Below are 26,778 nucleotides of genomic sequence, written 5' to 3'. Positions count from 1 at the left end.
ATTATAGCGAAGGGTCGTTTCTTAGTTGTCGAAAGAATCTTCTAAGACGATAAGCTCAGGGGAAAGGAACTCTCTTACAGTGAAACTTTGCCAAACGACTTAATTATGTCGTTCCCTCGAGTAATCTGGACAACGTCGATTTCATGATAGACTTTCGATCAAAGCTACTATCGAGACACGAGTCGATCATATCGCCATCATTCTCCGTAGATAATTTTTGATTGGTACATATGGAAATACAAAATTTATTTACATTAGTTGTAAATTAGCTGCGATGGGGATTGAAAACTATGAATAAATTCATAAATTGTTAAATTTAAAATTAGAATATGAATTGTATTCTTGTTTTTTAATTGGAGTGTTAAACAAATGGTTTATTAATACTTTCATCAAGAGAGGATTTTATCGTGACGAAATAATTCGGTTATCAGGTTAATTAATTACACGTTCAGAACAGACGAAATTTTGTTCTTTATGAACTCGTACAATTTGCTGACAAAAGTACTCATCAAAAAGTCATATATTTGGATAGTATACCACCCGTTTAGTTTTCCAATAATTTTTAAATGACACGATTTCTTCGATTTGAAAAGTTTCGAACTTAATAGTATTCCCTTTACACATTTTATATTAATTTTTACCGCAGTAAAGGAGAATTATAAGAGAAAAAAGTTACTCAACGAGATGATCATTAATCAACGTTTATTAATCGAGAATCGAGAGAAAGAAGGAAACGTCATAGTTTTCAGAGATTTATTGGAAATTTAACGATCGAATGTTACTCATCGGAAGTAATAAATTTCTATTCACGTCCCGTTGGTATTTTATTTTACAAAAGTATGCGAGACAAGTTATCTCGGTGCTAGTACCAAAATATTAGTGGCAATAGAAGTATGTCAACGACGAGATGAGACGACGAACAGGAAGAAGAAAATCGGTGTATGGTGATTGTGGAAGGGCGAACGGATAAAGTGGGAAGGAAGTGTGAAAAAGGTTAAAGGAGCACGCTTTGGAGCGTGTCAGACGTACCAAAGCTAGATTGTTTTGTAGTTTCGGCAAACTATTTAAAGCATTCACGGTTGTTAAGTTCGACCATCGCGCAAAGTAGAGCGAGAGAGATAAAGAGATAAAAAGAGAGATAGTGAGAGAGAGAGAGAGAGAGAGAGAGAGAAGCTTTATCCCGCAGACAAGTAGTTTGAGCGTCCGCAGCGAATTTCGATGAGCTTCGATTGTTTCCCCACTAGATTATCCGGAAAACCACATTGCGGCCCGGTCGTTTCTGTACTGGCTGCTGTACCGATCCCCGTTTTCGTATTGACCACCCACTATAACTCGTCCTCTCCAAAACGCGTAAATAGATATAGGATTAATTATTTGGCTATTCATTAATTCAGAGCTTATCACTATATTCTATATTTGTGGTTCTTTCTTTTTCCAAATAAACTTTGAAAAAGGGTATGAGGAAAATAAACAGGGAGGAGAAATAAAAAATGAAATAAACAATCAAAATAAACGATGATGGAAAAGAGAGACGGATGATTGTAGAATTCATTCGAAATATCTTATCGAATTGCGAACGTCTCAGTAATCATTTTCAATTTAATCTAAGAAAACTGATGTAGGAGATAGCAACGGTGCTTCCTCTTTTGCGTTCTTGCGTATCCTTCATACGAGAAGACCCTCTCTCGAACTTTCTAAATTAAATCTACTATATCAGACGCATTTTATTTAATCAAGAACCACCTCTTTTCTCCTCTCTGCAAGGCATCTTCCGTCCTCGGGCAACGGCATACGTTTTAAACGACTTTCAAAGCCACTAGCTGCCTGTTAACTTAAACTAAATCACGGACCACGGTGGAGACCCAGATGGGATATTCGCGAGGGAACGCCCCTCGTCGTACTCGTTTCCCGATGGATTCGATAAGAAGGAGAAAAAGAAATCTAGGGGTTGTTCGCGAGGAGATTTTTTTTCCGAAGGATATAGAAACGTACTGGTGGACTTCTAAGTTGTATCGATATATTCAACGTTATTGGGAATGATTCTTGGTTATAGATAAGAATGCAAAAGTTAGCAAGAAGAGAAAATATAAATTCGAAAGAAAAAGGAATGTTCGGCGAACTTTTAATTTGCTGTTAATAACGCTTGAAAACGTAACAAGGTTGGCAACAGAACGGCTAGAGGGGGGAAATGTGGAACTCGATGAAGGGACGATTAAAAATAATCCTGGCCACTTCATCGCTCCTGGCTCGTTGACGAATGATCTTATTAAGAGATTAAATTTAAAAGAACTACCTCGTTTTCTCATTTCCTAATATTAATACAGCTTTCGAGGGATTATGATGCCCGCAGGGTTGTACACTTTTTATCGGACCATAATGACGATAAGTAACGAAGTTAAAGCGAGTCCATCCTCTTCTTTTCCATCTATCTTTTCCTCTCTCATTTACTATCATTCTTTTTCTTTCCTTCGCGTACTTCTTTTATCTTCTCGTTTAAAAGGGAGAAAAGAAAGGACAGTGAAAGGATTTACGGGTCGACGCAAGGAAGGAAGGAAGGAAGGAAGGAAGGGAGCACAGATTTTATTAGCACTCCGATTACGTTATTTCATGATTCTTTTTGTAGCAAAGAGAGCGACCCGTGAATCGAGTCCTTGTAAAGCGATGAAAAATATACACGAATAAAGAAGAAAAACGACTATAGTCCTCTAAAGGTTCCTTAACAGTGAGCGAGCGAGAACATGCGAGATTAAATATCAAGATGGTTGAACGTTGGGAAAGGAGTTTCCTTTCTTCCCTTTCTATGGAAAAACGTTATACATTCGACGCTGATCACCATACCAGGGGTCCTCTTAAGAAGCCTCTCGAAATACCTGATAACTCTGCGAAATTGGCGTCTCTACTAATTAGAAAACGGGCTCTAGAGAAAGAGACGTGAATGGTAGGTTGCTGTTAGCGACGAAACGACGCTGCAACGGCTTCCTTTTCAAGAAGAGAGTAGACTCGACCAAAGGAACAAAACTGAACAGTCTTTGAACCACCACCGATAAGACCATGGCATCTACTTAAATGCCGAGAGAGATCCATATCTTACGATTTAATATTAAGCGTATTCCTTTTGATATTCTCGAGACACGGCACTTTAAGAGTATCTTAACTGGTTAGATAGACTGGAGATAAAGCATCTTGATAGAGAATCACGTTTCATATCTTTTTTCTCTCTCCTTATCCTCCTATCATACTATCCTTCTTTCTCCTTCTATCAAAGCATTATCTCTTTTCCTCTCTTTTACTTTTTCTCTTTTTCTACGCACACGAATAAATCGTGACAAGGAATTTTTTCATAACCAATTTTCGATACTTCAAACCTGCTGCTAATATTTTGTTTCCATTCTACGCACAATTTTCCACTCATCCCGGTGAACAAAACCGTCTTTTATCTATTCAGCGCGTTAATCCGAACTAGAGGGGTGAACGGTACAAAAGCCGAAAACAATCCGGGAAGGTGATTGATGAGCGAGGATTTAATGGCGCATATCCAACGTAACATTGCCGTTAAGATAAAAGCAAGGCTTCCTTCTCATCTACTTACTTCTTACGCATCGTGTTAGCTGGTAATAATTCAAAGAACCGTACTTTCTTTTTTCTTGTCTCTATCTTTCTTTCCCTTGGTAAACCATTCATCGTTCAAATTTCTGCGCCATTACCTTGAAACTTGGAAAAGAGAAAAAGAAAGTCAGAGAATTTTCATCGCTTCTTTTCGCAAATAAATGAAATTCTATAATGACGAAGAAATAATGATTAACGTAAGCAGCAATCCACAAACTATGATTTACTTGAATCGTATGACTCATTCACCTAAACTACTGTCAACATCAATTTCCTCAAAAGATAATAAACTAGTAGGTATCGTATGAAACTCTAAAACGTAAACAGAGAAAATTCGTAGACGTATTCGAAGTAGTGGACTCGTGTTACCTAGGAGAACGGCGCTTTTATGTGGCTATGAGACGCAAACACGCACGTATAACTTCTTCTATCTCTCTTTTGAGTATTTGCAATTCACACACCAGATGGTTCCCTTTAAAACGACGATTTAATCGTGGCTCCGAGCGATCGTCCTTTCGCAATACGACACAGACGATGACGACAACACAAACGACGACCATGACGACGACGACTGACGTAAATGTCCACCGTATAAGTTCAGTAACGTCGTATTAGGAGTACGAAGACCATCTAACGGCGACCGAATATCTCCTAGGATTATTGCCCGACTCGGTCCAAGCACGTACCAAGCCAGAAAGGGCGCGAATAGCTTCATGTAGTTCCAATGGATACGAGAGAGATAGATAGAGAAAGGAGAAAAGGAGAGGAGAAGAGGCAAAGCCATTAAAAACAAGCCGACGTTGTTCCCCGATAAACCTCGGAAGATAATCCACCCCGTCGAGCGCCGCTGTGCAACGCGCGTTTTGTGTTTTATGGCCGATTTCGGCAGGTCGAGACTTGCTTTTAGGGGTACTTTCTCCGTAACCGCAACGCGTTGAATTTTTGTCGAGCTGCCGACACGATAAAATGTCTTCCAAGAGGAAGAGAATATTTCGCGCATACCAATGACTCTTTACAGTCCTTCGCTAGTTTCTAATCATACTTAAATTTTCACTCACTCCCCTCTCCCCGTGTTCTAAATACAGCTAATTGAAGTTTCTAAATTGATCTAAATCCTCTGAGCATTCTATACAGTTCCCGGATTCTTTATATTGACCATAACATATATAGTAACATATAGACATGTATATTCTATATATTTAACTTTAAAGGTAAGATAGTAGCTGATTGCGAGTCCATCATCGTCTACGTTCGTTTCTTGAATAACTAAAAGAAAAATACTGAAAGAATACTATATTTCGTCGATAATTCTAAACGACTGAGGCTGATTGAAAAATCGAGGCAAGGGTGTACGAAAAGATTCAATTTACGAGGGATCCTTCCAAAGTTTATAGATTAAACGAACGTCCGCTTTTTACCCTTTCATCTTGTTAGCCGAGTAAACGCAAATTTTCTGTAACTTACAATTTTACCTCGAAATATTGGTAGCATGGGAGAAAAAATAACTAGAAAAAGAACAACATTAAAGAAAAAGTCGGGTAGCCAGGCAAGGGGGAAATTACATCGATGGAAAGAAAAATCGTTCTTTTGGAAGAAATAGAATATCGAGAATTAAGTTTCTTCCGAATGAACTCTTTACGAATAAAGCGGAGAGAAAAAGAAAGAGAGAGAGAAACGAAGAGAAAGATAGAAAGAGAAAGATAAAGGAGATGGTAAGGTGGTGGGTAAAAAGGAATAGTGATAGAACGCTTAGGGGAATTTCGAAATACAATGGTGTTGGTGCTCCGCGTATCGACGTATCACTAAACAGGTTATTTATCTTCGTCAAGCGTTTCCCATGTCGGCCATGTCTCACACCCCCGTCGATGAGATTAGCAAGAGAGAACCACACGCGCGTCCCGCAGCTATGATATATCGAACGACATTAAGGAGTACGCATACATGGACGAAAAGAGCGAGGGAGACGAGAAGGTGGCCCATTGTATCGAAACAGTGCTCACGTCAATCGACACGTCTTACGGGTGAAGGACTAGGGTTGAAGGGTAGTAGTTATCTTTTGGATTTACCTCCCTCTAGCGCAACGCTTATTACATTTTCCTTCATTTTTTTCCATTTTTTTTTATTGTAAACACAAGTTGAGCTACCAACATTTCCAAGAGAAATTAGCCTAGACGACAATGACGGCAGGTATTACTGGCACATCCGACCTTAAAGGCCATCCATCATTTGGAAAGGCCGTTTTCCTGCTACACGTTCAATATTATCATAATATCGTCCAAGGTATTGTGCGACGCGAGATCGTTGCCATCGGCGACGGCGACGCAGCCGGAGGATGCGTCGAAAATATTGGAAGGTAGACCTTGTCGAATTCTCGCGTTACCATTTGCCCGCTCATCTCTCTGACAAATAATACTCCCTAGAAGTGCTAGAGTAATAAATCCCTGTCAAAGTACATTGATGACGTCTCTTCGAGACTTGGCAAATTAATTTTGACGTTTCGTTAGTCAAGAGATTCGTTAAGGTTAAATGACAGCTCGATAATGAGAGTAAATGATATTGGTATTCTACGATCTGAAATGATCGCAATGCTTAATGTATATTTAAAATACGCTCCTTAATTATTCCGAAAATTACGAAGCGCTAATTGTCCACGCAGCCCTACTTTTCACGCCGTTACTAAGCGCGCCCTGATGGGCCAGCTTAGCCTACGAGGATACAACTTGATTGTAAAAAAAATCATCATATTATTAGATTGCACGAGAAACACACACAATCTAGCAGACAACACAACACTTATCTAGCTATCGAAGGACTCTAGATTGGAGGATTCCGCGTATCCTTTGAAGTGAGTTTGCAACGAGGGAAAACGCAGAGGTTAGAGATTTCACCTATAGACCGAAATAAACGAACACAAAGGTATAAGCACCCTTAACGCTCTCCCTCATACGAGCAAAATATAGACACCCCGTACATCTTCATAGATAAAGGAGGTAAGCTGCAAAAAGCGGCGAAGGGATCGAGAGGTGAGATATTTTGCCCAAGGTTTGGTTAAATAACGTTCATTCTTGTATTATTGTATAATAAACTAGTGTTCTTATGTCGTAACGCTTTTCTCTGACCATATAATACAGTTTTACTATTTTTATTGGCCCAATTACAACTTTATTTGTTACTTTAGTTTAACCCTTATCTATCTCATCACTAATTTACTGGAATTACTAAAGGACTCCATGTTGAAGAAATCTGTTCTAATACAGGTATATTTAAAATTATATAATTTGAATAAGTTATACTAAAATGTTATATAAATAAACATATATTTTACGTTTATACAGAAGAAGGTAAGGAATAAGTGAGAACAAAATTCGGATGAGTGAGCCAGATTGAAGGAGAGGAAGAGTCACAAAGTTGATGCAAGAGCAAGCCGAGAGGAAAACCACGATTTAATATCTCACGAATTCTTCAAGGAATGGTTATAAGAGAGACTCATTGCATTTTTGCATTCGCAATGAGTTTTCTTCGTGGATGAGAATGTCTTCGTATTTTCCATTCGCATTTCTCACGAAAGATGGTGTCAGCCTTGAATGGCATAAGAGAAATATTTAAATATCCGGTAAAATATGCGCAATAGTAGGAACGATCATCGGTTTGCATATCGAACTAGAATTATCGTTCGCAAATTCCGTTGAACCGCAATCGCGTTCGATCCGTCGTGTCAAGTGGCATAAACGATGATGCATGCGTCGCCGAATGACACGAGCTTCGACTCACATCGAGAAACGAACACGATCATTTCTCTCTCTTTCTCTTTTTTTCTTCTTTTATTTATATTTCTTCCGATGTTCTGTTTTCGACCTTCGATCTTCAAAAGGATGAACCTCATCTTCATCGATATGTTCTCATTTATCGGGCCAAAGAACACGCTTCGAAGATAAATACGGCAATAAATTTATCGATTCGAACTTGTTGCTATATTCGATCCGAGGACATTCGTGTCGTGATTTTACTTATGAATAAACATAATAATTAATAATAACTCATCATTACTATATAGTTACTTAAATCGACGTCATTATTTCACCTCGTCGAGAAAATGATTAGAATAATCGTTTTACATTACCCACATCATGAAATTTAATTCCGATAAAATTGCATTTTTTTCTCTACAAATTTTAATATGTATAGCGAAGAGTCTTAATGGTTTGAGTTAGGGAACATATCGCATTACGCATATTCTCTTTCACATTAGGAAGATCAAATCATTAAGGAGGTATACGCTTAATAATTTGTTTCGAAATATTGGACTGTTACGATCAAATATCCCATTACTGCTGTTAGTTTGTTCGTATTTTATAGAAAATAATTCGAGAGCTAGCTACATCGTCGTTACGGAGGATTCAGTCTCTCAGAAATTTCAATAGTGAATAAGAATTATGTATATATGTACATATGCAGTAGATTAATTTACTACGTTTCATGGAGAATCGGCTTTTCTCATTCTCTCATTCTCTCAACCGTTCTGCAAATAATTATTTCCTCTTACAATGTGATTACTCAGTCGTATAGAATGCGCAGAGTGCATCAGCAGACGTTATTTGGAGAGTTAGACTTCGATAAACATTCGATACGGTACGGATGGTGAGTCGATTCTCTCTCATTCTCCTTCTCTTTCCCTTGTTTCTCTCGTAATGCGAGATGGTGAGACGCGAAAGGGGCGCGGTCGGTCGTCGTTCGTTGTCGAAAACGACAGGCCAAGCGTATACCATAAGCATATTTCCAGCGGATGGGGTAGGCAGCATAGGTTATCCGGTGGTCCATTGGTCAGCAGAGGTTAGTTGACCACTGGGTAGCCTCTGGTACGTTCCCTCGTTGCTCGTGTGAAATAGTGGCTGGCCACGCTCCAACCTCATACGTTAGTTCCGTTCATACGTAACCTACCTGCCAGCTTGCTTGCTTCCATCTCTTCTCCTCGAGTCTTCTACTACTATCTGACTACAGTGCTATCTCTCTTCTTCTTTCTCTTTCTCTTTCTCTATCTATATATTTCTCTTTGGCTCTCTTTCTCTCTGCTTCGTTGTGCACGTACCTACTAAGTTGCTCTCTCTTTCTCTCTCTTTTCCTCGTTACTTCTCTATATGCTTCCTCCCCAACGTACCACCCTGTGCACACGCGAAAACTTGCTTTTAGGTAGGGTCAGCTTGAGCTATGAACGTAAGCGCTCTCTCCTCCTCCTCCCTTTCCGATTCGACCTAACCGAAATTCACGCTCGTTTCTCGTGATGCGCGTCCGGTTCCTTTGGTTGCAAGCAAAAAGCACGATAACTCGTTATCCCTGATGCCATACTCCATCCTATATGAATTATTTGCTCAGATATATGTATGTAATCTTATGCATGTCTAGGTTTATATCACACACAGGGAACATTAACTTGTACATCGTTTCGCGATATCGTAACAGTTACATTGCTGTTATCATCGACGATGTTGCAATAAAACTTCCTAATTTCGACGTCGAAGTTACTCGCTCACTTGATTTTTGGCACTTCCTCTTCACCCTCCTTCTCCTCCTCTTCCTCGTTATCGAGATATTGAAGAGAATGAGATAGATAGTATGTATCTATATATATATATATATATATGTATATATATATATATATATATATATATCTGTATATATGTCCAAGACTTATGCGTTCTCGCACGATTCCAGACAGCTTTTACGCGGTTTGTGGATCGCCGATGGATTTACGATCTTTGTGGCTTTCCTCGATAAGCGATTTCGACCTAACCTGGCCTCGTAAAATTATCCGGTTTTATCGCTCGGCTTGACTTCGCCCAGTTATACAAACTGCACTACGCGAAAGAGGAATATATCGAAAGATCGTTTCGAAGAGAATATGTGATACTGATTAATGTTTGCGTTCTCGTCGTATTATTTATAGACCTCCTTTCCTTCCCCGAATTTAATAGACCGAACGAAAATGTGGATTTTAAGAGAACTATATCCGATTGTGGAATCGAGCTTCGCTAACATCAACGATATACTACGTTCGAAATAATGTGACTCAAATTACACGATTATACGGATTCGTGGCAATGCGGTACTTCGTTACAGTATCCAGTGACCGGAGTATTTTGGCTTTATTTGCGTTCGATTTCCCTGTAACACATATTTGAACGTAGAAATAGCTCGGTTGTCGCTGATGTGGACTTTGTCAACTGACCCGACACTTGGTTCGTTTCGATTTTAATCGATCCACTGATAGAACAACGTTCATTAACGCTAATAATATATTTTGAATTAATGAACATATTTCGTGTTAACAGTAAAATAATAATTAATTTCGACACGACACATTTAATAATAATAATTTATATATTTTAACTTAGTTTTTCAATTAATAATTACTTCTGCTCATTGCATTAATTCGATAAAACTTAACCGTAATCTATCAAAGATCGACTAATTTAATCGATGGAACATTATTCGACCTACGATGCGGTCAACGAACACCATTGTCGCAGGACAACCGACAAAAGAGGCAAGTGCACTACTGCCTCTGACGTTTATCATATTTTATTACCTTCGACCGCGAAAGCCTCATTGTTCGTTCACCTGTTTTGCTTTTGATTATATATAACTCGAACCTCTCAACGACCTTCCTGCTGTGAGTTTATAATTCCCAAAATGAGAAACAGATCTAAATTAGGTCACAATGTTTTCCTGTATTTTTTATCACCGTATTTAGAATTAATTATACAGGGTGATCTGTAACTGGTGGTACAAGCGAAAAGGGGTTGATTCTACATAAAAAAATAAATCGAAAACATAGAATAAAAATTTTTCGTTTGAGGCTTTGTTTTCGAGAAAATCGACTTTGAATTTTCGTAAAGTACGCGTGCACTTAATCATTTCTCGTTATAACGGACCTACGAACTTTTCATATAAGAATAACCTATATACATATAGATATAGGTTAATTCTGAAAAGTTCGTAGATTATTTCCGAAAAGTTCGTAGGGTATTTCTGAAAAGTTCGTAAGGTATTTTTGAAAAGTTCGTAGGTCCGATATAACGAGACATGATCAAGTGAACGCGTACTTTGCGAAAATTCAAAGTCCATTTGCTTGAAAACAAAGCCTCAAACGAAAAATGTTTATTCTATATTTTCAATTTATTTTTTCATGTAGAATCATCCCCTTTCCGATTGTACCACCAATTACATATAACTCTGTATATTGTCTAAAGATTATCGTTAAAGCTTTCGTAAATTCTTGTTTTGGCGACGATGTAAAAGAAAAGACCGTATGAGGTCATGAACAGAGTAAAAGGGAGGTGTGACCGAATAGAAAACAAGCACATTTCTCTATTGTCAAGAGTAATAGCGGGTTAGCTTGCTTGACCTGTGTTTAAACGATTTTCTCGTTACTCCTACGCTGAGTTGGATTATTTTCAAATGGTTAACTTAAAAAAAAAGACGACTAATTGTAAGACTCTTCCGTGTTTCTCTTCTTCATCAAATTATTCGAACCTCTATTATGTGCCCTTAAATTATTTTCAAATCAATCCGAATTATCTTCTTCAGTTAAATAAATTCTCTCATTATTTATATTGTTAGTTTCGGTCCTTTAAATCATTTGCTTTCTCTCTTTATTCTTTTGAGAAGGAACAGAAAAAGTATTGACGTTAATGCTGTCGCTCGGTTTATCCGACACACTTAATGGATAAATAATTGGCGTGAGTTAAATCAAACCCGTGGAAACACAGTATAGAAACTTGAAATAATTCTCTAAACAATCATCTCTTTCTCTTTCTCCTTCTCTTTCCTTTCTTCCACGCTCCCACATGACGCGTAGTGTATGAAAATTTGTCCAACCTGTTGCGTGCCACTTCAATCATCCAAGATATGATACGTGCGTTTTTCTACGACTAGGATGATGTTAAATTGTTTTTAATCGATTAAGAGATACTGAAATTATATATTATATATCTACCTATTCATTTATCTAACACTACATTGCGTGCGAATATTTCTAGCCTCCAATTTATGGAAGAGACTTACTTCGGGACGAGAACGTGACGTACCCACTCGATCATTTCTCGATCAACGAATCCCATCGAGAGAAATTGCTTTATCGAACATCGAAAACTCAGAATGAGGAAGTAGATTCTGGCTTAACGCGTGCACTTGCATACGGAGTTATATTGAACGAAAGCGGGCCATTGGGACGAAGCGGCTGTTTCAGCGGGTTTGATTAAAATCAGAAGTGATTTATTCCCAAGCCTTGATCCTACACTCCTATTCCTTCTACTTCCATCAGCGAATTTGATTCCGTAACACCCATACCTGTTCCATACTACTCCGTTCAAATCTATTAAGGTAATTTCTAGATCATAGACGAATTACTCATCTTTTACTATTTGTTCTAAGTTAGTTTTACGATTTATTTTGAACAAAATTAAAGTAAAAAAGAGGAAAAGAAATATTGTAAAAGTCAAGATTTGTGTGTAAGAAAGAAAAGTAAGATTGCTTTCGAATGTTTCGTTGCGTTATTGAAAGTTTTTGCCGCTTTTGGTTTATGCAGCAGCCTCGACGAACAGCATCTTCACAAGTTCTCTCTTTATCTTTCTAGCCTAAGAGAAACTAGAGAGAAAAAGAGAAAGAGAGAGAAAGAGTAGATACTGTTTGCGTATGCTTTATTCAACGTTTCGTTGTATATTTATAGAATTTAAATATTTTCAAAAATCGATACGCGCGCGGCAAGAAGAAAACCTTACGCATTCGCTTCTTTGTAAAACTTCATGAAAATAATTGGGATAAAGAAGAATCGGTTTTGCATAAAATCGAAAAACTTATCAGAGGAAAGAAGATAGATAGATAATGAGTTAATGGTAGAGAAGATGATTGTTACAGCTATTAGCCGGATAGCTTTTTAGGTGAGAGAATTTTGAATAATCGATGCGGCTTGAAGCGATGCGGAAAATCGACCTTGAATGAATGTTAATTAAAAAAAAACTTCCCTATCCTACCCTTGATTTCTTTTCTAAATATATTCGTTCTAGAACGTAACAATTTTTTTTTGTGACCATCATTCTCTGACTAACACGTTAATGCCATTACGTTAACTATGACGTTTCGTTTGATGCATTTAAGATCGTTGATAGAACGCAGAGATTTCGTTTTGAATGTCGTATTATCGAGTTTCGTCGAGATTTGCTCGTAAACGTACGAGATTCAAGCTATGAGTAGTTTTCTTCGACGATTTATACGACCGAGAATTGTAGAAATAGCAGAGCATAAGATGGGTTTGCTATTTTTCTTTTTCTCTCTCATTGTGCTTACCATTTCTACACTTCTTCTCGTCTCGAGTGCTTTTACGGATATCGAAGAGTCGAGCGCGACTAGAATCGTCGTACCTATTTCCGGTGCATTCAGCGCGTCTTCGAGAAAGACAATTTTTCCATTTTCCTGAAGCAATCAAAGATCTCGATCCTCGTTTTCAATGTTCGATCTTATTGTTAGACTTGTATAACATCCTCCCTCAACTTGCACATCGGACTCGGGTGTCGGCGATTTTGTGAGGACAATCGCACTTTCTTCCTTTCCGTTATCACGAGTTCGTTCTTATACTTCTCAATAGATATTACTTTGTCACTCGTTGAACACTATCACTTTGTCGACGAATTTGAAAAACGAACGAAAGAAGATTCGGCGACGATTTTTCTATCAATCCTTTACGCTTTATCCTTGCATCGAATTGCTTTTTCAATTTTGTTCTAGGTATACCTACGTCCCATTGCTTTAACGAAAAAGAAAAAGAAGAAGACGAAGATGAATATACCATTCTAAGAACGACGATCCTTCAAATCAAAAAAAGGAAACGAGCAAAATATCGAAAGAGAAGGAAGAAAGAGAGTAAGATGAATCGATAATCGAGATTGTCATTCTCGACGGTTCACTTTGTGTCGTAGACATTACGGCGGAAGAATAAAGAAAGAAGAAGAGAGATCTGTCTTCTCCTCGAATCGAAGTCTTATTCACGCTTGATCGCGTATCTCTGGCTGCTTCGCTGCTTGCCACGAATATACGATAGCGAGAAACTACGTTCCACGGTTCGTCGAGCAATTGATTATGACGTACGGAATGAATACACTTCGCGGTAGAATCAAATTTTTTTTCCGATTCGAGTAATCCCATCAAATCTTTTTCGACGCTATTTGTTTCTTACAAATCATTTTATACCAATAAAGTAGACAAGTATCTCTTTTATTTTGTTCGTTTAACCTATTTTAACCATATGTTTGAAGAGGATATTCTCTTAATTTTTGCTATACACATTGTGAATACACAATGAAATTAAAGAAACAAAAATTATACATACTATAAATGATTAACGTCAAATAAACCGTGTGTTTGACGAGTATATTCTTTTAATTATTGCTACACAGCGTGGATAAATATTTTAAAAATAAAATTACTCAGTTATCTGGTTAACGTCAAGTTTTTTCGCCATTAAAGAAACATATAAATCAAATAATACCAAACGTATTTATCGAATAACGTATACTTCTCGATTATTTATTTCACAGTAAAACGAATAAAACTTGTAAATTATTCAGCGAACGACCAGTAGGTATCCCATCGATCTAAATTCTGCACTCCTTATACGAGTCTCGTCCGAAATTCGATTCGTCGACGCCCGGCTTTTAACGCGACCCCGTACGGTTCGAAACAAGCCAGAGACGGCTTTTTCACTCCGTTCTGACCTCACGTGGCGGTACGCTCTTTATTCTGAACGTGTATCAGATCCCCGGATCACGCGAATTAATTATCCATTTTAAATCGTCATTTATCGTGCAAAACGTTAAACTCTTGTGCTTAGAATTGCTTCAGGGGACGATTATAAATTTCATCAGGAAAGACTTTCTTCTCGTGAGTTGTATATTACGACTGTTTTATGTGTATATAATATATATTTAAAGAAAAAAAGAAATAGAAAAACTTACAACGTTTAATACTTACTTATAAGATAAGAACTGTATAAAATAAAGTTCATATAAATTAAAAATGAATTAAGTACCGTTAGATAAGTTTGGATATGCTTAAATAATATTCTCGGTGAGATATTGATCGATATGAAGATTCTATAAATTCACTTCTCCTTCGTGTTCCACGTAAGCGAATGCATTAGGGTGCATACATAAGGTGATTCGCACCCTATTGACTCATGATGGCATAATAGCATAGTGCATATGTCGCGTGCTCCTAGTAAGCATTAATATCGGAGCGTCTTAGCATAATCTATACGTCAAAGCCGATACGCTGGCACTGCAACGGACGTCCGGTCAATCCCATTGTTTTCGTCTCGGTACCTCATCGCCCGTCTCTTCTTCCTCCACTTTCTCCACCTCCTAACTATTCTCATTAGGAACGATTAATATTATGGAATGTCTTGGTGCATTTCGGAAATCCAAAACAAAAGGAACATAGCGTTTGTCATACTAAGATTGCAATATTACAATTCCATTCTTAATGAAAAAGACTCTTGTTCTGTTTATCTCGAACTTGGTAAATGCAATGATAAAAAGAAAGTGATCGATATCGCAACCTCTGAAAACAAGTTTTTCACGCCTCTTTGATTTTTGACCGCTTTCAATCGTTGATTTTTCTTTGTATGCGATTTTTATTGCTAATACAATTCACTGAACTGATCGAAGAATAAATGAGAAGAAATGGGTGGTTATAAGAGAGAAAAAGATAGAAGGAAATTAGTGTTTCAACATTGCTAAGAAATAAAAACGGGAGATTAAAATATTGTCTTTCTCTTATATTCTCCATAGGATGATCACTATTTACAACAAAGCGCTTGACGAAACACGAAGGTGAAGAAAGAGGGTGCAAAGATATATTTAAGAGTCGCGATGGTAGTTTTATGCAAGGACCGATCGTTAATCAATCACAATGGCTTGGTAGCTACCATGATCATCTTCCTTCTCCTTGAAGTATTATGCGGCCAACCGGAAAGGGCGAGAGTGATCAAAAGAGAAAAGACGAAGCTACAACGATAAATATCGTTTTTGTTGTGGTCCTTGTTACGACGTCCTGTCAGCTTGCCTTGGGATCGCTTCCAAGTACCGCGCAACGATAAAAACCTTACGTGTCATCGTCACGAATCCCTTTAAAGCATTCTCTTTCATTCTTTCTAAAATTTTATTTTTTCTTCTATCTTTGATTTTTTTTTCTTAAGAAACTAAAACAGAAAATTAAACAAAACGACCACTCGAATGACACGAAAATATTGTTATTTCATTATGAATAGGAAATTCGAGAATGCTTAATCGATAAATTTGCTAATCGTGAACCATTGGCTGCTTCTCGTTTCCCCAATGCTCTGCAATTCCAGTGCAAGATAAGCGACTATTAGAATTGCCGTAATCGTGTTTCTCCCTAAAACGAAACCTTTTCTCTCTCTTGCTCTCCCCCTCTCTCTCTCTTTCTCTCACTTCAATGGTTAATCTCGTACGATCGCTCTAATTACGGTTGTTCGCGGCTTCTAGAACAGTCAGCGAATACGAGGACTGTTTCGATGCAAAAATCAAGTGACCTATAGATCAGTCAATTATATATAGATGCTAATTACAGCTGGTTAATCGTCTAATCCGCGGTGTTTTATGAGGTTCTAGTATAATCATTTGGATGCTTAAGTTTTCACCACAGACAAGATATTATTTTTTTTCATCTTTTTACTAACTCCAATGGAAAAGATGAACGTGTTTTGATCTTTATATTAACGTTGTAATGCTATTATAAAGTTATACGAGAGTGAGAATGATAAAAGGTTTGGTGTTAGCGCGATATCCTATCAAGGTGAGCTTACTAACGTTGATATAACCTAAGCAAACCAACGAATAGAGTTATATTCATACCATGGAGTTCCACTTACACTTGTGTTATACGTGTGTGTTAGACATTTATGTGAAATAGATAGAGATAGAGAAAGAGAAAACACATAGAAGCACATCTATGATGCGTACAATCAGTGTCGGAAGGCAAAGCGTTTAAGCTTGGTCTATTGTACAATGAAATTACGCAAATGTTGTCTAGTTGACAAAATAAACTGTTTATCTGTTAGCTATCGGCAATTAACTATACCTATGTTTATTTTTTACTTTTAATTATACAAATCGAAAGAGATAACAACTATAATGCTCTGTTTTTCTTCTTTCTTTATACTAGTATAATTATATTGGTTCTTAATTAAAAAATTTATTTGGAAGGTAAATTAAAATGAAAGATTAAAATAATCGCTCAAGAAATATGAAATTTGTGTGATTTTAAGAATTTCCTTATTCTTTAAAATCGTTTTGAAAAGTTTAGACGTGTGTATGTGTAGCGTCGATAAACTGTCGGCAAGCTCTGTGTACCGTTCGACAGCACGAAAGGTAAGTACGTTTTATGGCGCGCTGTAGGCCATTGAACGAACAAATCCAATAGAGACGAACGATGCATGTGAATGAAATTTAAAAGGATTTTTATCATAACGTATAAACATTATTGCAACGCACTCGTTAATATGATACTATTGGCAAAAAATCTTATAAGAAAACTATAGATCGTTCATTAATTTATTCACAATTTCCTATCTTTATTACATACAAACTTGTCTAACTGATTTGATTTGATTTGATTTGTGTATGTGATTTGCAGATTATTATATATAAAAAATTTGTCAATTAACTATAGGTAAAAATAAAATAATATTAAACATACCGAACAAATTTCATATTTTACCAATATTTGACACATTTCTTATAGTGGATGATATATAATATTTAAGAACAGATTTAACTGAATATTTTGAGTTTATTTTAAAAAGTGTAAATATTTTATACCGTTATACCCTTGTGAATGAGAAAAAACGATCGGTTTTGTAGAACTTGCAAATCATCGATGGAAAATCTCTCGATGAGGTTGTACTGTGCGGGCAATGTTAGCGACGATTTAAAAATTGTAAAAGGGAGAGAATGGCAGAATATAGGAGACGTGAGTCCAGGTCTTTTTCATGGGCGACCTTCCTAATTGGACGGGACGGGAAGCAGCCGTTCATTAATTTGTTTATTGACAGAAGGATCGTGGATGATCCGACGCTTCCTGACCCTCCTATCCCTTTTGCGTGAGCGTGGAATTCAATCCGCAGCCCTAGGCAGGTCTCTTGTTAGGAATTAATCCTTTGCCCAGCCTACAATCCTACCCCTCTCTCTCTCTCTCTCTCTTACTTTCTCTTTACCCTCTCGCGCCAAGCGTGTGCCTATTGTACCGCAGTAATGAGGTATTTTAATTGGTGGCTGTTATTATGTACGACAACCCTAGGCGGCTTGCACTTACTTTTTCTCGATCGCTTTTATATAAATACATATACTTGTTATATAAAACTATAAGATAAATACGATCATTTTCTGTTTGTAAATCGAACGATAACGTTGGAATACTCATTGGTGAGCGTTAAGCGGCTGAACTTATGAAATCAAGAAAGGGATTGTTATATATAAACATAAGACCAGACCACGAGCCTCAATAATGCGTTACGAAGCGTACTTCTTTCGCGTTCAAAAATCTTGTTGACTATCTTGCCGGATTGCTGCGTCTCGTAATAAGGTATTTTAATTGGTAGTCGTTATTATGTTAGGCCCAAGTTGGATGCGTTTTTTCCATTCTCCCGAGCTTCTTTCTTTTTACCTTGTTCTATCTTTTTAAGGCGAGAACGGGTGAGAGTGGAAAATAAAGAAAAAGATTAAGAGAGAGAGAGAAAGAGAGAGAGAGAGATAAAGGGAGTAGTAGGTCTCTTCCTCTCAGCAAGTTCCACCATAATACCCAAGGAAGAATATACAACGAGGAGAAAAGACACCATTGGTTTTAAACGACGAGGAGGACAACTACGACGGTGACCGAGGGTCAACCAGATACCAGGCAAGCTCTGTGTTCCGAGTGCCTCGCGCCCGATTAATTGCACACTGGTCAAGATTTATTAGTCGGCCAAAGAATCTTGCTCGAACAGTATTTCACCGATCGTCCCTTTGCTGTGGTAATTACTAGATATCGCTTACTAATTGCCTCGTGAAAGCTCGTATCTCGAGCGATTTTGGCTAGACCCCTTAAGTCGAGGAAAAATTGAAAGCAGTACCTAGCCCCCAAATTCCAGACCAAGTTATCCATAAATAGAAATAAAAATGAAAATTTGTTTTAGCTAGAAACGTAGAGAGCCGGCAGGCCTCTCGTGTTTGTGGACTTAAGCAAATTCGCGGTTAATGCTTTCGAGTCTTTTGCCCAAGCGAAGAAACATACGCTTTTGCAGTCTAAAAGCGAGATAGACTTGATTTGTTTTGATGAGGAAAAGAGAGAGATTGAGAAAGATAACCCGTTCGTTCTCTCCCCGCTTCAGTCCGTTTGTAAATAATGAAAGCCATCAAAGTATCCCGCAGACGGCTGGAACTTTTGAAAATGAAGTTCGGAAGCCACGGCGTAGGAGTGTGGCTGGAGGGACGCATATTTGAGTAGCCATTAACGGCTTTGGCTTGGTTGCTTGTCAGCCGATAAAAGTTTCTCTCTCTCTACCTCTCTCTTTTACTTTCTCTTCTTCTCTTCTCTCTCTTTCTCTCTCTCTCTCTCTCTCTCTTTTACGCTTTCGTTTGCTTCCCTTACCCTTCACAGCTATCGTCTAACTCGCCTTCTCTATCGTGGCACGTTACTGCTGCAAAATTTGCTATCGTGGAACTCCAAATGGCGGACCTTGTCCTCGAATTCCTCGTGAATTCCTCTCATCGTCGAAAGTATCGTATACCTCCTGCCGGCAACGCGTACCCAGGCAAAATACCCTCGCGATTTTCTCGTCTCCTACTCCCCCTTCTCTCTCTCTCTCTCTCTCTCTCTCTCTCTTTATGCAACAACGATAGAACCCTTGACGTTAATTACTTTTCGAACCGAGTGTAAATCGAGCGATCAGTTTATCGCGAAACGCATCAAAGTCCCTTGACTATCGAAACTTTCGAATATGACGATACTGATAAATCTAATAAATGGTATAATAATAGTAGGAAATAATAATATCATTTGATAATGAATTTACAAAAGCTCTACTTGGTTAGACAATAAAACATCAACAAAATGATTTTCAAAATAATATAATAGCATTATTATTATTATTATTCCTATTATTATTATTATCATTATTATTTGTGAAAGATAAACATATAGATAGAGAGAAAAAGAGAACGAGAGGGAGAAAAAGAGACAGAAGCGTATCCTTTTCGTAACTTTACAAAGAGAGGGTTGCTGGGTTATTAATAATTATGAAATATTGGCTACCCGTCACAGATCAGTCTATTCCTACCTCTCGTATACAAGCGACGCTCGTTCGAGCGCGCAAGAGATAAACGCGTTAAATTTATAACAAAGAGGAAAAAGGACACGGTTGGCGCGTGCATCGACAACAGAGAATATAATAAAATACATAATGGAAAAGGTAGAGTTTCATTTGCTGTATTACCGATCGGTCGACCTTTAATGGAATATGACAGGTTTTAACGCCTAACCACCCAGATTGTGTTAACTGTATTTGAGTTTTTTCTGCGCATATGTATGGCTCCCGGTGACAAAAACAGTTCTCTTTTCTCCTCTCGCCAACTTTTATATACACATACCGATACGAAAAATGTAGACTCGTTGGATATCAAGGACGATGAATGTCTAGTTTCGTTTGTTCTTTTCTCTTTTCCTTTTTCTTCTGCTCTCTTTTTCTTTCTCCTACGAACACACTTTGAAATTCAGTTGAAATATTTCTATTATGTTTGGTCTCATTTTTTTCACGACTGGCTTTTGAAATTCCTTTCATATCGACTCGACAAAAGTTCGTTCGATATCTCTTAACGGCGACGTAGGTACTGCGAAGATAATTAGATTCTTTTTTAAATGAGTTCAATTAAATTATCCTCTTTTCGAAGGCACGTTTCCGCTTATTACAGAATCCAGAAATTATTTTCGCAAAAAGCTCCGCCCATTCGTGATGTTATCAATACAAATTAAAACAATCTAGACCGTCTGTATTAACAAAAATTAACAAAGGAACTTTTTGAAGTTTCCATTACAATTCAATTTATAATGGTACGCTGTGTACCCTTCTCCACTCGCGAGCTAGACGAGTCTTATGTTATAAAAACGTCGGATACGCTACAAATCAAATTAAAGTTCGATAATTAAAACTAGAGTTGTGCGAATGTAATCCGCTGATGAAATCCCGAAAAGTTTTACCATGTCCCATTCCATTTCAGCACTGATTTTCTGCCGCGTATTTCACTAACGTTCTCGCAACGAAGCGAATGAATTTTCCTTATGATAATAAATTACTTTAGCAATGAAAGAGAGAGACAATTATTTTAAAACTGTTCGTCTCGTATTTACTCCGTAAGGAAAAAAATTAATAAAAGTTAAGGTGATCGTCGCGACTCAAATGTCCTGCGAGTTATAATTTGAGCGGATCCAACAAAATACGTGGTTACAATTAATTTTCGTTATGAAATTGCAAAAAAAAAAGAGAAAAAAAGATAAATCTGGGCGTGTACCATTAACTGGTAGTGGTAGCTAGAAGCGCGGAATATTGGTTTTCGATTTTATTTTCTTTCGACTTGGAAAATGCACCAATCTGCACGTCTGCACGATAGAAAGGTACGTTCGAACGTCGCGGCAGGTAAATTGGTTACGCCAAATCAACGTCCTCATCACGTGTCTGTGAACTTCTGCGAACGATATTATCGATAATCGACTTTCGTTATCTGCTGTTCGTTGCGTTCTTCGACGTTTTGAAGATAGGTATGAGAAAACGGCACGTTTAGTGAAAATATCGCTGTTGAAATTTGTTCGGATTATCAGTAAAATACTTACTTCGAGTATTTTACGTTGAAAATATATGGTTCAAAAGAAAATTTCAATTCAACGTTAAAGCGAGAGAGAAAGAGAGAGAGAGAGAGAGAGACAGGGCTTTGAAGGCAAACCAAGCTTTTATAAAACACGAAAATAACTTCGCTGACGTGAAACAAAAAGATTCAATGTGTGAATGAAAGCCATGACCGCCCAGAATAAATTTCTGAAAATTCGCTCGACGTTGTCCGCGCAAGAGAAAAATTCATCGCCTCACTCATATGTCAATTTAACCCCAATACTTCTGTTCAAACATATCGTTCTACCTTTACACTCTGCAAGCGCAATCGTTAGAATTAATTTATCCTATGAACGAATTCATTTCATATATATGTTATGTTACGTAACATATTGGAGTTAATTACACTTTATAAAAATCATAAACGATTTCGAATTATTCCTAGTTGCTTAAAAATTATCTCTTAAAATCTTATTGTAAATCCTTAAGTAATTGAATTATTTAAATATTTGACTGTTTGATGTTAATTATATATTAACAAAGATTTGTTTAACTTGTTTTTCCAACAACGTTGAATGGTGACTCAGATTTTATCTTCGTAAAATATTATATTATATATCTATAGACGAAATTTTATTACGAATATTATTAAGTAAAATTTTTAATATTAAAACTTTCATATACAAATTTCGAAACTATCTAATGTTCTTAAATTTATTATGCATCTTCTATAACTTATAATTTTGTTATTTTCTTAAGCACGTCCTACTATCTAAAGGAGAATAAAATGCAGAGTTAGCAAGAAAATAAGCGGAGAAAGAGAGAAGAGGAAAAAATAAATTGAATAAATACGTCAATAAGTTTATTATTACATTAGCCTGTCCGATAAAACGAATAGATTATCGGCGTGCATATTAATTTCAATACACATAAATTACATTAACGGTGCATAAATTACATGGTTCTAATATCATTAAAAACAGCTAGCCGACAAAGCCATTAAGTGCTAGTCATCGTTGAAGTTAGTAATAATATTGGTTAAGTAAGAAAGAAAGATGAAAAATAAACTAATCGAAAGTGATACTGATCGATAAAAATAACGTAAAGATAGAAGTGGTTTGGGATATCTTCTCATTGAATGGAGATCAGCTCTGGCACAGATATTTCAATGGAATATTGGTTCCGTATTTAGCGGCTAACTGAGCCCGCTTGCGTAATTTAATCAGAAACTCGTAGCTCCCTTTGACATCGATCGAAATTCACGATAACCGATATTAATTTCAGGGTATAATTATATGTCCAATATCGTAATCACGATGTGCATCGCGAGATCGCAAAAATCAAGAGCGCTTGATCATTCGACTCGAACGTTGTAGAATCGATTAGAATTTATCATACATCTCTATTAACATACTTTTATTGGAATAAATAAAAGAAAATTATCAAGTAAGGTTTCATGTTTGTACGTAGTTATAATTGTTGATAGTCTCGATAGTTCCGATAAACAAAGCTTTTCCAATATTTCCTGTCTGGTCAAAATCGAGTGTAGACTACCTTAAATGTATTATAAAATAATTTAGTTACCTCCTGCTGCTGCTATCATGCGCGGTACAGTACTCGGCCTGCTGAAAGCGTTTTCCAGGATACGTCATTAAATTATTAACTCGTTATCTCTTTAATGCTTGCTTTCTTCAGGTTCGCGTCGACCAAGTGGTTTACTCACTATTACTAGGTAACATTTTTCTTTTACGAAGAATATCGATCTTACCTTATTGCTTGCTTTCAATTAAAATCTATGCTTTTACTAATAGTACGTGAACACTAAAGCTAATTGTTTATTAACGCCATTTAGTAAACGTTTCTATTAAATAAAAATCCATCTTCTCTAAAATATTATAAATAGTAACATTTCGTCCTTGATGAAAAAATAAAGAAAAAATAATATAACAAAGTTTGATCGATTTCAATCTAGTCATCTCGACTTTCTTCGTACCCGAAGTACTAATTAATTCGAGTTACGCGGTAAGGTCGATTACTCTTATAAAGACTTTACGAGATAGATACTGTCGGACGAGAAAGAGCAAGAGGAGAAAGAAAAAAAGAAAGAAATAAAGAGAAAGAGAGAGAGAGAGAAAGAGAGGGGGGAAGAAAAAGAGAAAAACAGAACTAACCGAGTGAACGAGCGAGCGAGAAAGTTGAACGTCTACCCTAATTGACCAATTTTCGTCGCTTAACATCCAATTTATTACTATCTTCAAGATCTTCCAAGGACGCCGAAGTTGGAGTTATCGAGTAAGTGAGGGCCAAGAGGAAAGCGGGAAGAGTCTTCGAGGAAGAGGAGACGAAAACCTCTTTCGAGACTATAATCCGATCGTCCGAGGTCGATATCTCAAGACGTGGTTAGAGTAGAGCTTGCTTGGTTACTTGCTTGACAGTGTCGCTACTCTCTCTCTTTCTATCTCTCTCTCTCTCTCTCTCTAACTTTTTGGAACAGAGCGACTGAGGCTTGCCTGTCGCCTGGACCGCTAATTAAAATGATTTCGAACGTAGTTAATCCTATCCGAAGAGGAAAGAGGGTCGTAGCCGCGATATCGAGCGATTACCTTCGACGTTTCCTCCATAAGACAAGAAGAGAGAAATAGAGAGATGGCTATGGAGAAGGCACTAGCTAATGGCTCCTCTAATTCTAACTAATCGCACTTCCCTTGGCCCAGACACCAGCATATTGACGCTGATCGTTCACCAGATCATTGTAGAAAGAGAAAGAGAAAGTGTATATGTAGGAGAGAAAGAGAGAGAGAGATAAAGAGACCAAGTAGATTTACACATTCGACACACTGTAGCAATGCAGCCAGGGTGGTCGATCTTCTTTGCGGAAGCCTCGGGTAATCTTCTTAATTGAACGAGTCCATGACAGGGGCTCTTAGCGAGATGTTTAGGGATTTGTTAGAAGCGCTTCCGACGATAGAACAGACGCGCCGCGAGGATCCTCCTAAGGAGCAAGATATTACATCGTTAATTACTTAATTGCTCAATAGGAAAAGATATAAATTTGAAGCGTATTACGCATTTATTTCTTTTTTTTTTTTTAATTTTCTTTTTTATAAAAGAAGATTGAGACTTTTTTTATTTATTTTCTATTCTCTTTCTATTATATTTTATTTGAGCTCGTAAATAACTTGGAAAAACTCAACAAAACATGCCAAACGTCAAACATATTGGTATGACGTTAAAATCGAATATATGTCGATAGAAAATAACATCGAAAATAAAAATCATCTATAAACGTTGTCAGACTCGAGAATTCGAAGTTAAGGGAATAAGAGAATAGTACGTGCTAACACAGACAACTTAGCTCTAGCACTAGGATATTACGCTGGAGAGTGGCGTGCGACCGTCTAAAGGAATTGGATGTCGCATAATACCTCCGGACCAGAGAACGTGTGCTAGGGGTGAGAAAGCTAGTTAGAGAGGGACAGATACGGGATGGGGAAAATCGACTTAATCCAATTCGATGCGAGTTGTCGCCCACTTGATATCGTATAACAAGGTTGGGACCGTGGAACATTTGAATGCGGGATAAGATTATCGTTAGAACAATTAATTAGAATAATCGAGTTGATCGTCACATATATATATGTATATACGTGAAAAAAGGTTTCCGATATCTAAAGAGCTTCTACTATTTACCAAAAAGAATAAAAAATGCAATATATTGAAAGAGTATCGTCGATGGAAACGAAATAACGTTATCGTGGATTCAATCAAGCATGAAAAAACATGCGTTTGAAAACGTACATCGATCTAGTATAATACGCAGATATGAATTGTATCGAGATGGATTAAATAGAGATATTGAATCTGCAATAAATATAAACATTTATACTATATTTGCGTCTATGAAACGAGTATATTCAATATATATTGTGAAAAAACTCGCGATACCGAATCCTAATAAATAACAATATTTAATTCTGCATCACAAATATTACTTTAGAACTTACGTTAATTAAATATTTTGAATTTCTCTCTGTGAATAATATAAGCCTTTTCAATATATCGAGGATTCTTGCTTTTTTTTTTATCATAGATATATGATATTTTATTAATTATTATCTTTAAAAAGATAACTCTTATTATATTTTGATTACAAATTTAAGAGACGTTTTTTCCATATCGACTTTGATATTTAAGTTAATCGCAATGATGTAATATAATCGTACGATAAGTTCAAAGCGAAACACAAACTTTCATTACGTCACCGTGTCGTATAAGTTTCGAAGTAAGTTGTGGAAGGAAGTAACGTTGCCGTTGCTGCTATTGAAACAATGAAAAAGTTTTCTGCTCGAAGTCGATAGTTTCGAAAAGACGACTACCGGAAAAATTTGTTCAAAACTTTGCTCGGGATTATCGTATCAAAGGTTCTCTTCCGTATCGATTGATTAATCAAAATTTACAAAGAAAATTAGATCTCTCTCTCTCTCTTTTTTGAAAACAGTTATTATCGACAATAACGAACTAGTAACGAGACCGAAACGTAACGACATTCGATGGCTAGCTACACCGTTCGCGTTGAATCGATTATACAATATATCGACATGACGCTTTCGTTATCGACTGTATCTTTTAGAACGCGTCGAACGATGTAATTGTTTTATACGATAATTGTTAGCGATGTGTTTTTATCTTTTCCCTAATCCGCAGTGTAAAGATAAATCCTCGTTCTTTTTTAAGTCTATTTTTAAACCGATCACAGATGGTGTTGATGAAAAATAAAGGTTATTACCTATGTGAAAATAGAGGAAAAAAAGACGAGAAAAAAGGAGAAGAAGCAGAAGAAGAAGAGACTGTAAAATTTCATTTCACTAAGCTGGATCCGCCGTGGAAGAGATTTTCTATCTTTCTCTGTCATCCCCTTCCTCCTTGTCGCGGAAGCTGACTGAAACGTATTAGGATAATTTTTATCAATTCGTTTTCCTCATAAATTTAACTCGTTCGACGTCTTTTCGAGAAAAACGATACGAATCGAAAATTCTAGCAGGATTTGCAGGATGAAGGGTGGAATGAGGTTGGAAATAAGCAATTTACAAAGTACGTTTTACCGTTTAATCATTGCTACTACAATATTAAATATCTAACTTCTAATACTATTCTGAACATATTCGATCTCTCTCTGACGTAATCTTCTTCTCAACGTTGGGAAACGATAATGGAGTTCTCGTTAATAAAAGAATAATAAAGCC

The 26,778-nt window shown here is 36.9% G+C and overlaps 1 long non-coding RNA gene across 1 annotated transcript in view; it reads right to left on the bottom strand.

Moving 5' to 3' along the window:
• Positions 1 to 22,408: 22,408 nt before the first annotated feature.
• LOC149032635 (uncharacterized) overlaps positions 22,409 to 26,778 on the bottom strand; it is a 197,032-nt gene continuing 192,662 nt past the window's right edge. The window contains exon 3 of the long non-coding RNA XR_016176383.1: positions 22,409 to 24,527. This is a non-coding gene — a long non-coding RNA (uncharacterized LOC149032635). The remainder of the gene's footprint in view (positions 24,528 to 26,778) is intronic.

The sequence above is a fragment of the Polistes dominula genome, unplaced genomic scaffold (genome assembly GCF_049000335.1).
Source record: "Polistes dominula isolate Pdom_NZ unplaced genomic scaffold, Pdom_raw_medaka contig_73, whole genome shotgun sequence".
Taxonomy (NCBI): Eukaryota; Metazoa; Arthropoda; class Insecta; order Hymenoptera; family Vespidae; genus Polistes; species Polistes dominula.
This window is presented reverse-complemented; position numbering and strand designations above follow the sequence as displayed.